Consider the following 10,811-nt stretch of genomic DNA (forward strand, 5'->3'; position numbering starts at 1 on the left):
ATAGGAGACTTTACGAGTTTATGAATCACCAAAGCAAGGTTGACTCTGTCTTCTCACCTGAACAATGCAATCGCCTCTCCTTGTTTTCCCTCTCCATAGCCTCCTTTGGCACCAGTCTTCTAAGATAACAGCTCTGATCATGCCTGCTTTTGCTCAGAAAATATTCTCTGGTTTACTGATTCATCATTATCCAAATTCCTAAATCAAACATTTCAACCCTGCCACTCTGTCAGACTTATTTCTGTCCTTTTCTTTTCTTTTCTTTTTCTTTTTTTTTTGAGTTGGAGTCTCACTCTGTCGCCCAGACTGGAGTGCAGTGGCCGCTCCCAGCCACCGCAGTCTCGACCTGCTGGGCTCCGGCGATCCTTCTGCCTCAGTCTTCCAAGTAGCCAGAACTACAGGCGCGCTACGATGCCCGGCTAGTTTTTGATTTATTGTAGAGAGGCGGTCTCACCAAGTTGCCTAGGTGGGTCTCGAACCCGCAGGCTCAGCAATCCACTCACCTTGCCTCCCAAAGTGCTGGGATTACAGGCTAAACCACCGAGCCGGCCCAGACTTATTTCTTTTGTTTTTTTTCCAAGCCAAACTGTATCCAGCTTTATTAAAGATACTTTTCATAAACAATCATGGTATTTCAGGCAGGACATGGGCAGACAATCTTTAACAGTATACAACAACTTTCAAACTCCCTTCTTTAATGGACTACTAAAATCAGAAAGCCACTATAAAACCCTATGAAGTCTTCATTTGATGCTCTGAACAGGGAAGAAGTTTAGAGTGAGGGTTGACATTTCACATTTAGCATGTTGTTTGACAACTTTTCACAAGCCGACCCTGACTTTCAGGAAATGAAATGAAAATGGCAGAATTTGTCTGAAGATCCACAATCTATAAACGAAAACTGCTGCTCTGATGAGGGGTGCCATCTCAGTGGCATCACTAACATACTGGTAACCCATTATTGGGGGTCAGGTCCCAACAGATGTCTGGGTTTAAGGGAGTTAAGTCTATGCTGAAGGCAGAAAGGGAGAAGAGGGCATAAAAAATGAATGTTTTTCCACACCACAAGGTGTTTGTACCAAGGTGGCTATGTGTGTCAACGTCGGGGAATCCCTCCTCCTGGAAGCCAAGAGGAAGTCTCTTAAAACTAGAAGGGAGACCCGCCTGGGCAACTTGGCGAGACCTCATCTCTACAATAAATCAAAATGAGCCAGGCATGGTAGTACACGCCTGTAGTTCCAGCTACTTAGAAGGCTGAGGCGGAAGGATCACCGGAGCCCAGCAGGTCGAGGCTGTGGTGGCCGGAGCAGCCACTGCACTCCAGTCTGGGCAACAGAGTGAGACTTTGACTCAAAAAAAAAAAAAAAAAAACCTGTAAGAGAAAGAGGTTTTCCCCACATCAATTCAGCTTTGGAGACATTCTATTAGTGACCTATGTTCCTTTCCCCAAAGACAACAATGAAGTGTTCTGTGTGCTAACAACATAGCTTAAAAAAAATTCTGCATTTTTATAAAACTTGATAAAAAATAGTATTTCAAACTGTACAGTCACCAGAAGTACACAGTTATCAAAAATGCACACACTTCACTTGGCATCTCCAGCACCTTCAGCTTTCTGTGCCTGGTCTGTTTTGGCATCTCCATTTTCTGCAGGGTTATTCCCCTCCCTGCCAGCATCGACTTTTCCCTTTTTCCCTTTGGGTAACTTCTCTCCCTTCTTAGCTGGGGCCTTCTTAGGCTTGGGCTCTGACTTTGGAGGCGCAGGTTTAGCAGACAGCCTTGCAGATCTTCTCTGGGGTTCGTCCTTCACCTTGGCGTTATCTCCTTTAGCATCCCCTTCAGCCTTTCTCTTGGGCACGGTGGTGATGGCAGCGGAACTAAGGTATTGGACGCGGGGATGGAGCGGCGCGCAGGCTTTGGTGTCCAGGGTTCGTTCTTGCCTCTTCTTCTAAACACTGCCCCAGACTTCTTTCTTTTTTTTTTTTTCTTTTTCTTTTTTTTTTGAGTTGGAGTTTCACTCTGTCGCCCAGACTGGAGTGCAGTGGCCGCTCCCAGCCACCGCAACCTCGACCTGCTGGGCTCCAGCGATCCTTCTACCTCAGCCTTCCAAGTAGCTGGAATTACAGACATGCGCTACCACGCCCGGCTGATTTTTTGATTTATTGTAGAGATGAGGTCTCACTGCCCAGGCAGGTCTCGAACCCGCGGGCTCAGGCAATCCACTCACCTCAGCCTCCCAAAGGCATGGGATTACAGGCTGAGCCACGGAGCCCAGCACAGACTTATTTCTTATTCCTTGACTTCACTTACCAGTGGTCTATTCCATTGTCGAGAAATGTAAATTCTGTGACTTATCAAGCCTTTTTTAGTAATTTTAAGGTTTGTAATTCTCAAACACAGATTGGTATGGTGTAGGCCCAAGAGTTTGCATTTCTAACAAGTTCCCAGATCATGCCGATCTGCTGGTCTGTGAGACCTCTCTGTAAATCAGATGATCCCAGCTGGCACTGCAATTTCTGCATTGCAGCTTAAGTCAAAAACTGATCACAATAAAAAGGTTTTCTTACCAACATCACCACTGTGGAGTGGTATGTTAGTTTAAGTTCAGGATCTGAGTTTTCTGGTCAGATACCATCTTAGTATCACAAAATTCCCCCAAACAAGCTTTTTGGTGCGTTTTATATCCCCTACCATGTTATAGACTTTGGAAACCCATAAATATTTGTTGGCTGGATGGATAGTTGGATGAAAGAAACAACAGATGGACAGTTTTAGCAACCAAGGATTGGTTTCAGCAAGATACTTTCCTTATAAAGAAATTTCTGTCATATGACATAGGGAAAGACTGATTTCCTTCACACAGAAATCTCCTTATTATATAAGACCATACTTAATATATAAGACATTTTATTAGATGAAATAACTCCAGGTATTCAAAGCCTAGGCCTCTGAGTATCAATAGTACTGTGCTCTTTAATAAACATGGTCTTTCACAAAAGACTTTTTTGCCATTTGAGTACAACCATGGGAAATGTCATTTATATCAAGAAAAATTGTGCATTTTACTTTATAAAAGATCCATTGGTTGTGTGAAACCAGGAAATCACATCTATTTAATAAATTCCTTTGCAAATGTCTCTTCCTTGAGTTTAAATTTTGCAGCTGCAGCATAATTTGAATGTTTATTCGCATTTAGGACAATTGTGCTTTCTGGTTTTTTGCTTTCTTGCATTCAAATGTGTTCATGTATCAATGTTGCACATTTTCTCTCTGCATCTTTTATCTGCATACTTCATCTCATGATTGGCTTGGTAAATTTATCCTACTTTTCTTGCTAAAATAACTGTTCCTGCTGTCTGTTTTCTGCCTACTCTTTGATTTATTCCAGAAATTGGGCTCAATGCCTACTTTTAGAGCTCAGTGCGAAATATATTCTGTATGTTTCTAAACCAAGTCCCACTTATTTTGTTTGTTAAGTATTATCTAGTGTAGTCAACCTCATAATGCACTCAGGAAAAAGCCTGTAGCTATATATTAATATAAATAATAATAATAGATGCCAACATTAATGCTGGAAATTTTATTTTTAAAAACTTATTTGGTAATTCACTTTAATAATAGCAAATTAAATTTTCATTTTATTTTATGATATACTTAGTATTAAAGCCTAAATACTAATTAAAGCTTAAATGTCCTAACTCCAACTTTGTTATTACCTTGATGTATGTTCTTGGCTATATCCCTAAGCCCCTGTTACCTCAGTTATAAAAAGAAGAGTTTAGGGTAAATAACCTCTAGGACCCATTTCACTTCCTTACCTTGCAGTCCTAGAGATTCAGATCATATAAATTACAACCTAAAATTGGTCACAAAAGTATGAGTCCATCAGTCAATTAAGGGCACATCTTTGAAGGTAAAGTTGAAAGGACAGATTTTAGATTTAGAAAGATTTGAGTTCAAAACAAGTTCTTTCATTCATTAACTGTGTGAGCTTGGAGAATCCACTGAACCACTCTATGTAGTTTAGTAATTTCATCTGTGAAATGAAGGCAGTGTTATTATTATCTCCAAGGTCACTTTAAAGACCAGAGATAATATATAAAAATTCTAGCACTTGATTGGAGCTGAGGTCCAAAGACCTGTATGGCCTAGAAACTTACTAGAACCCAACATGGTTTTAGAGTTGAATGGAGATTACTGTACATTCTTCTTTTCCAACAAGATTCTACAAGGCTGAGAAATTTTTCTTTTTAATTCTAAAAGTTGAGAATACTTTAGAAAATAGATCTATATTTAGTCATCAGAGACTGATGCATTGCTATTGGTTACACATGGCAAGCAAGGCCCTTTTCATCAAGAGTGACTCTTTAGTGTTAAGCAGAAGTTTGCAAATTACATTGTCTTCTATCTTGTCATCTAGCCACAACTTGAACAGAAACTAAAATGAAGATTCTTTCAGTCATAGGTTCATCCTGATTAAATGTTCATATGCACTTGATTTTGAACTGATTTCAGCATGCCCCAAGTTACTTTTTTTCTTTCTCGTTCTCCAAAAAATTATTTTCCTAGCAAATTTGCCTGAGACAGGCTTATATCGGGAGGCAAAAGAAATTAAATTTTGGTCAAAAGAGGATTTATTCACTACAGGATTTATGCAAATATTGAAAATATTTTATTCTTTTTTTGAACGTGTTTTTGAGGTTGAGTCGTCACGTTGTTATTGGTTAACCCTAGTACTTTGTCAGTAGAAATTCAAAGCTGCTACTTAATAGGGACAGATTGATAAAGTTTTGGTGAAATATTTTGTCAATCTTAGCAAAGGATTTAATCTGGGAATCTGTGAATCAGATAAGGTAGAAATTCAAAAAAATAATTGTGGTGATGCACAATGTCATTTTTCTGGCATTTCACATATTTGGGGTCTTTACTGGTATTTCTTTATAATCAAAAGCATGTTAAGCACTTAGGTGTATGCCAAGCAGCACGCAGTTACCTGGTAACCTGAGTTACCTCACTTAGTCCTTACTACAACCCTTTGTGAAAATTTTATACAGCTACAGGGAGAAATCGAAAAAGCTACTATTAGAGTAAGAAGTTTCAAGATTTTTTTTTTTTGAGTTGGAGTCTCACTCTGTCGCCCAGACTGGAGTGCAGTGGCACAATCATGGCCACCCCAGTGTCAACGTACTGGGCCCCTGGAATCCTTCTGCCTCAGCCTTCCAAGTAGCCAGAACTACAGGCACGCAGTACCATGCCCAGCTAATTTTGGATGTATTGTATAGACAAAGTCTCGTCAAGTTGCCCAGGCAGGTCTCGAACCCACAGGCTCAGGCAATCCACTCGCCTTGGCCTCCCAAAGTGCTGGGATTGCAGGCTGAGCCACTGAGCCCGGCCAGTTTTTTTGTTCTGTTTTTTTTTTTTTAATATTCTATAAATCCCCTACAAGTTAATGTGTTCTGAGATAAATCTTACTATTCTACTGTTCTATACTTTTAATGACAGAAATAATTTAGAAGCTAAGAACGTTTGATGCTATATAAGTACCTTGATTATTTCAGATATCTGTGAGATAACTGAAATCTAATTGTGGAATTTTGTGTTTGTCATGTCTCAGAGACCTGTCACCATCAAGATGGAAATCATACTGATGAGGTCATCTGAAACCTTATGAGATAAGAGAGAGAGAGAGAGAGAGAGAGAGACAGACAGACAGAGAGAGAGAGAGACAGACAGAGAAAGAGAGGTACAGTGGTTTAGGGAATGGTAGTAGTGATATTGTTTACTTGGATAGCCCAGTCCTTCACAATAGCATAGTTATTTTTATATATACAATTATTACTGACATCGGCATTTTTATGAAAAGACCTATTAAGTACTCTATGAAAGAAACATGTTATTTTTGTATGATAAAATAATTTATTTGTAAAGCAGAGTATAATAATAACTCACATTTTTTAGTATTTGTTTACACTGCAAAACTATCCAAAGACAACATTTTACTAGGTAGTTTTACTTGTAACTTGACAAGAATTATATGAAAAAAATAATAAAAGGGGAAAAGGCTGGGTTTATTTGTTATTTGGCTAGATTTATGTATTTCTTGCTGTATTTTCATCACGTGCTAGAAATTTTCACTTAAAATATTATATTTATTTAAAGACTAAATTTAGGGAAATGATGCTACTGTATTTAAAAAAACAACATTAGCATTGAAATTCATTACTCTTCTACTGTCATCTGGGAATTGTAAATCAAATAAGGTAGAAATTCAACAAAATAATTGTGGTGATGCACAATGCCCATTTTTCTGGCATTTCACATATTTGGAGTCTTTACTGGTATTTCTTTATGATCAAAAGTATAATAGCTAACAAGTATTAAGCACTTAGGTGTATGCCAAGTGCTGAGTTATTTGAGTAACTTGAGTTACCGCACTTAGTCCTTACTAAAACCCTATGTGAAAATTTTATACAGCTACAGGGAGAAATCGACAAATTTATCAGAGTAACAGATTTCAATATATTTTTCCTCAATCAAAGATAGAGAAAGTTCACCAAAAAACTCAATGGAGATACAGGCAATGTGAACAACACACTAACAAGCTTCATTTAATTGTCATATGTAGACTTTTTCAATCAGGAGTTGGAGAATTCATAAATCAAGTCTAAAACATGCTCTCAATTTCACAAAGAAATTGAGACATGAGAAGCTTAATAACTTGCCAGAAAAACAAGTTAGTACTTGCATAAACCCAGACAGCTGAGCCCACATGACTATCACCCTTATTACCTATCTACATGGCTAAAAAGCAAAGAACTGAACTTTAATGAGATCATGTTAAAAATAAACTGGAGAAATGGACTAGAGATTAAACTAAATTTATCTTTCAAAGCAAAGATACTGGACAATTGAGATTAACCAGTTGACATGTATGTTACCTATGAAGCTAGACTGAGAAGAAAATAATTTAAGCCATACGTTAAAAGTAGATTTTAACAGTCGCCAAATGTCTAAATAGCAAAAGCAAAACAAGAATGGCATAGTTTGAATTATTGTCTTAAATTAATTCCTTTTAATAATTCAGACCTAAATTATCGGTCATGTTTAGGACCTGTATATTAAGTAGGAAGACATTCACCGGTATTTCACAGTCACATCAAACCCTTTATTTCCAAAACTAAACTTAAAAACACAACCTCTCACTTGCTCCTTCATCTTCTGCTCTTCTCTGTCTTAGTCTCTGATACCACTACCCACCAATACCTTGCATATGTTAGAAATTTGGACATCACCCATTAAAAGTTAGAAACCTGGCGTATATGAAAACTTGGAAACCTAGGTAACATATATGAAAACTTAGAACCTGGGTGACATCCGTGAAAAGTTAGAAACATGAGAGTCATCTATAAAATCTCCTTCACCATCTACCTTTGATAAATTTGAATGAATTTCTTGAATGAAGTATCATGTTAACCATAATATTTTAATGCCCAGTAAGTAATATTGTGATAGTCAGAGAGGGTTTAGAAACAAACACTCTGCTGGTGTTATCTAATGTGTTTTGGTTTCTGGCCACACTATTCCATTCCCGTAAAAGGTTTTGTTGTGTTTTGTGCATTTTGGTGGTGGTGATTGTGGTGAACCTGATTGTATTCAGGCAGATCCACTGTAGAATAACTGAGATGCTTCGCCTCTCCACGAAGGCACTGTGCATGTTAGCAAATACAGCATATTGCCTTTGGCACACTCACTCTCAGCAGTGTTGCCCTCTTTAATTATGTCTCCTGGGAAAAAAATCCATTTCTTAGCAAGGCAGCTTTCCTAATCAAAGACTTCCTGGGTCTCCAGTAATAAGAAACTCAAATGTTTCAACCTAAAACATTAATTGGGCATGTATTTTAATCTCCTCTAGGGATCAAGAAACTCTAAATGTTACACATAAGAAAATATTTCATGAGGGACGCAAGGAAGATTTCACACATTTTGATCCCTTTTTATTTAAGAAAAATTACAAGTAAATCACAAGCATCAGTATTAAAGCTTAAATAATTTATCTCTTTACTTTGAAATTAATACTTCTTCCCTGATATTTTAATTATCATTATTTTTCATTCGTACCTTTGTCTAGGTATGAAAAATTGTATATGGTTAAAAGATAGAGGAAGATGCCTTGAACAGGTAAACAGGAGGCCTAAATTCCAATAGAACAATTAGAGTAAGATTAATCCCACCCCACAATCTCCCACTCCAGGGAGGTAGTTAACAGAAAAAGAGAAGAATTATGGCTTGAACTCCAGGAAAGACCATTATTAAGGGGGCAGAAGAGGAAGAAAAAATTAGCTGGGAACAGTGCAACAAGAGACAAAAAGCAAGGTTTGTTTGTTTGTGTTTGGCATGGAGGGTTAAAGGACAGCTTCAGGTTTCAGGGTAGGAAATGTAATTAACGTGGTCATGCCACAAGTTTAAATTTAGAAATGTCTATCTTTCAAAATGGCATCTATTCTACAAATTTGTATAACTATAAATGAGATTATAAATCCACTTATTCCATCTCACCTATCAGACTTCTCCATTTTTTAGAACTACTATTATCTCAAAGTTAAAATCTTGGTGTCATCCTTGATTCATTCATTCCCACCTACTTATCCAGCACATCTCTAGATCTTGGTTTGTTTGTTTTTTTTTTCTGGTTCTTTTAAATCCCTCCCTTCCTAACATCTCAGCTAACCAACATCCTAGCACAGGCCTCAGTGTTTATGCCTCACACTTACATCATTCCATAATTCCATTTTGCAAGCCATCCTTACATGAGCTTCCTCCAAATACCATTTCTGACATGTTTTAATAGGTAGTGTTTACAGCTGGGCTTGCTGGCTCAGCCTGTAATCCCGCGCCTGTGGGAGGCTGAGGTGAGTGGATTGCCTGAGCCCGCGGGTTCGAGACCCGCCTGGGCAGCGAGACCTCATCTCTACAATAAATCAAAAAAATCAGCCGAGCATGGTAGCACATGCCTGTAATTCTGGCTACTCAAAAGGCTGAGGTGGAAAGATCGCCGGAGCCCAGCAAGTCGAGGCTGCGGTGGCCGGGAGCAGCCACTGCACTCCAGTCTGGGTGACAGACTGAGACTCCAACTCAAAAAAAAAAAAAATAGTGTTTACATCCTCACTATGCTAAATGTGCTATTTCATTTAATTCTTATAACCCATCTTATACTTTTCAAATAAGAAAATTGATCTCTAGAGAGTTTGAATAACTCATCCAAGTAACTATGTAGAAAGGTGTGTCTAAATCCAAAACCTGAGCCCTTAACTACTGTTGCATTATATATCCTGTGGCCATGTATAAATGAGACTCGAATAGCCAGTCTCCAGGAGATAAAACTGGTTAAATTAATCAAAAAGTCCATTAATGTCACTCAATGGACAAAAGTTTATCCAAGATTTTTTTTTTTGGCTTTTTCTTCCACTTTATTTCATATTCCCACCACAATAATGACTCCTTTAATTTAAACTAAAAACCATAAAGGGTTCCTGAAAGGATGGCAACAAAGGAAAGGAGAAGTCAAAGACTTAGGGACTGGTAGGGTAGGGAATCAACGAATCGTCTTAACTGGGCTCTTGAAGTTGCTGGCGGCTTGGAGCTGCAGCTGGTATGCCATCGTATGGATCTTGAAACCGTAGAGCCTGGGCACAAACTGGTTGGCAGGTCGCCTGGGCCAGTACTCAGGATGCACCATGAAAAGCATGTGAGGGAAACCAGTGCCGAAGTAGGCACCATCTGTGTGATGATGTCTCGATGGTTTGGGTGTGTATACATCCATGCACTTAGGGCAGGAGAGCTTCACCATGACTTCACCTGGGATGTCCAAAAGGCCAGTGGGAAGGAAACATTGGCTGGTTCTCACAGTAGACACGGAGACAGTAACCAGAGTCTCCCTGCTGGTACTTTTCCAACATCTGGGCGATGCCACGGTTAGTGAGGATGTAGCGGGCATGGATCAACCCATAAAGCATCTCAGCTGCCTGCTCAATCAGGTCACTTTTGTTGGGATTGTCTTCCAGCTCTTTATCAGGCTCCAGGACCAAGATCATGTCTAGAGCTTGTCGATAGTGAGGCACCTGCTTATTGAGTCCAGTAAGATTAAATTTGTCCTGGAGGTAGTCTTCATCCACTTCACAGAAGAATTCATTGTCACGGAGCCCACAGAACCAGGAAATCCAGGACACCTCCTCTGAGCTGCTCATCTTCACGTCAGTGGTTGGAGAGGGATCAGGACTGGGGTAGGGGGGAAGTCGCTACTTCCAGGGAATGGCTACAGTGCAGGCCGCAGATCCAACCGCGGCAGGCGAATTTGGGTTAAGGGAGTAGAAACTCTATCCTAGATTTTGAAGCAGAGGCTGGAGAGACAGGCACATGCATGTTCCGTTGTACTAAATGGTTCTGATAGACAAATAGTGAATGGATTAGAGTGACGTGAATCCGGAGCCATCCTTGGTACCACTGGTGTTGGGGCAGTGAACCTCTTGCCCTCATGAGCCCTACAGGAGCCATTGCCTTCACTGCATGGTATATTCTTACTGAGTTTATCTGCTTCCCAGACTTCCTTCTAGACACTCCTCTATTGCCACCTTCCTGGAGGAGAGCTGAGTCTCTCCACACTCTTACATCCTCTTCTGGAAACACTTTGGGTATTGCAAGCCTGCCACGTGTTGCAGACCATTGTGCAGTGATTCTTATTCTCACAAAATCTTGCTGAGGTGTTTCTGCCACCATTCCAAAGAAGGAGAAGGTTCACAGAGTTGATGTGACTT

At 39.4% G+C, this 10,811-nt stretch overlaps 2 pseudogenes across 1 annotated transcript; both read right to left on the reverse strand.

The window, feature by feature from the left end:
• Nucleotides 1–1,585: 1,585 nt before the first annotated feature.
• Nucleotides 1,586–7,714, reverse strand: LOC103271747 (annotated as a pseudogene).
• Nucleotides 7,715–9,440: 1,726 nt separating this feature from the next.
• On the reverse strand, nucleotides 9,441–10,365 carry LOC103271743 (annotated as a pseudogene). The gene has a single exon (XR_505066.1). The product of XR_505066.1 is annotated as a casein kinase II subunit beta pseudogene (transcript).
• Between the last annotated feature and the right edge of the window lie 446 nt (nucleotides 10,366–10,811).

The sequence above is a fragment of the Carlito syrichta genome, unplaced genomic scaffold, assembly GCF_000164805.1.
Source record: "Carlito syrichta isolate Samal-C Ts95f unplaced genomic scaffold, Tarsius_syrichta-2.0.1 Scaffold311871, whole genome shotgun sequence".
NCBI lineage: Eukaryota > Metazoa > Chordata > Mammalia > Primates > Tarsiidae > Carlito > Carlito syrichta.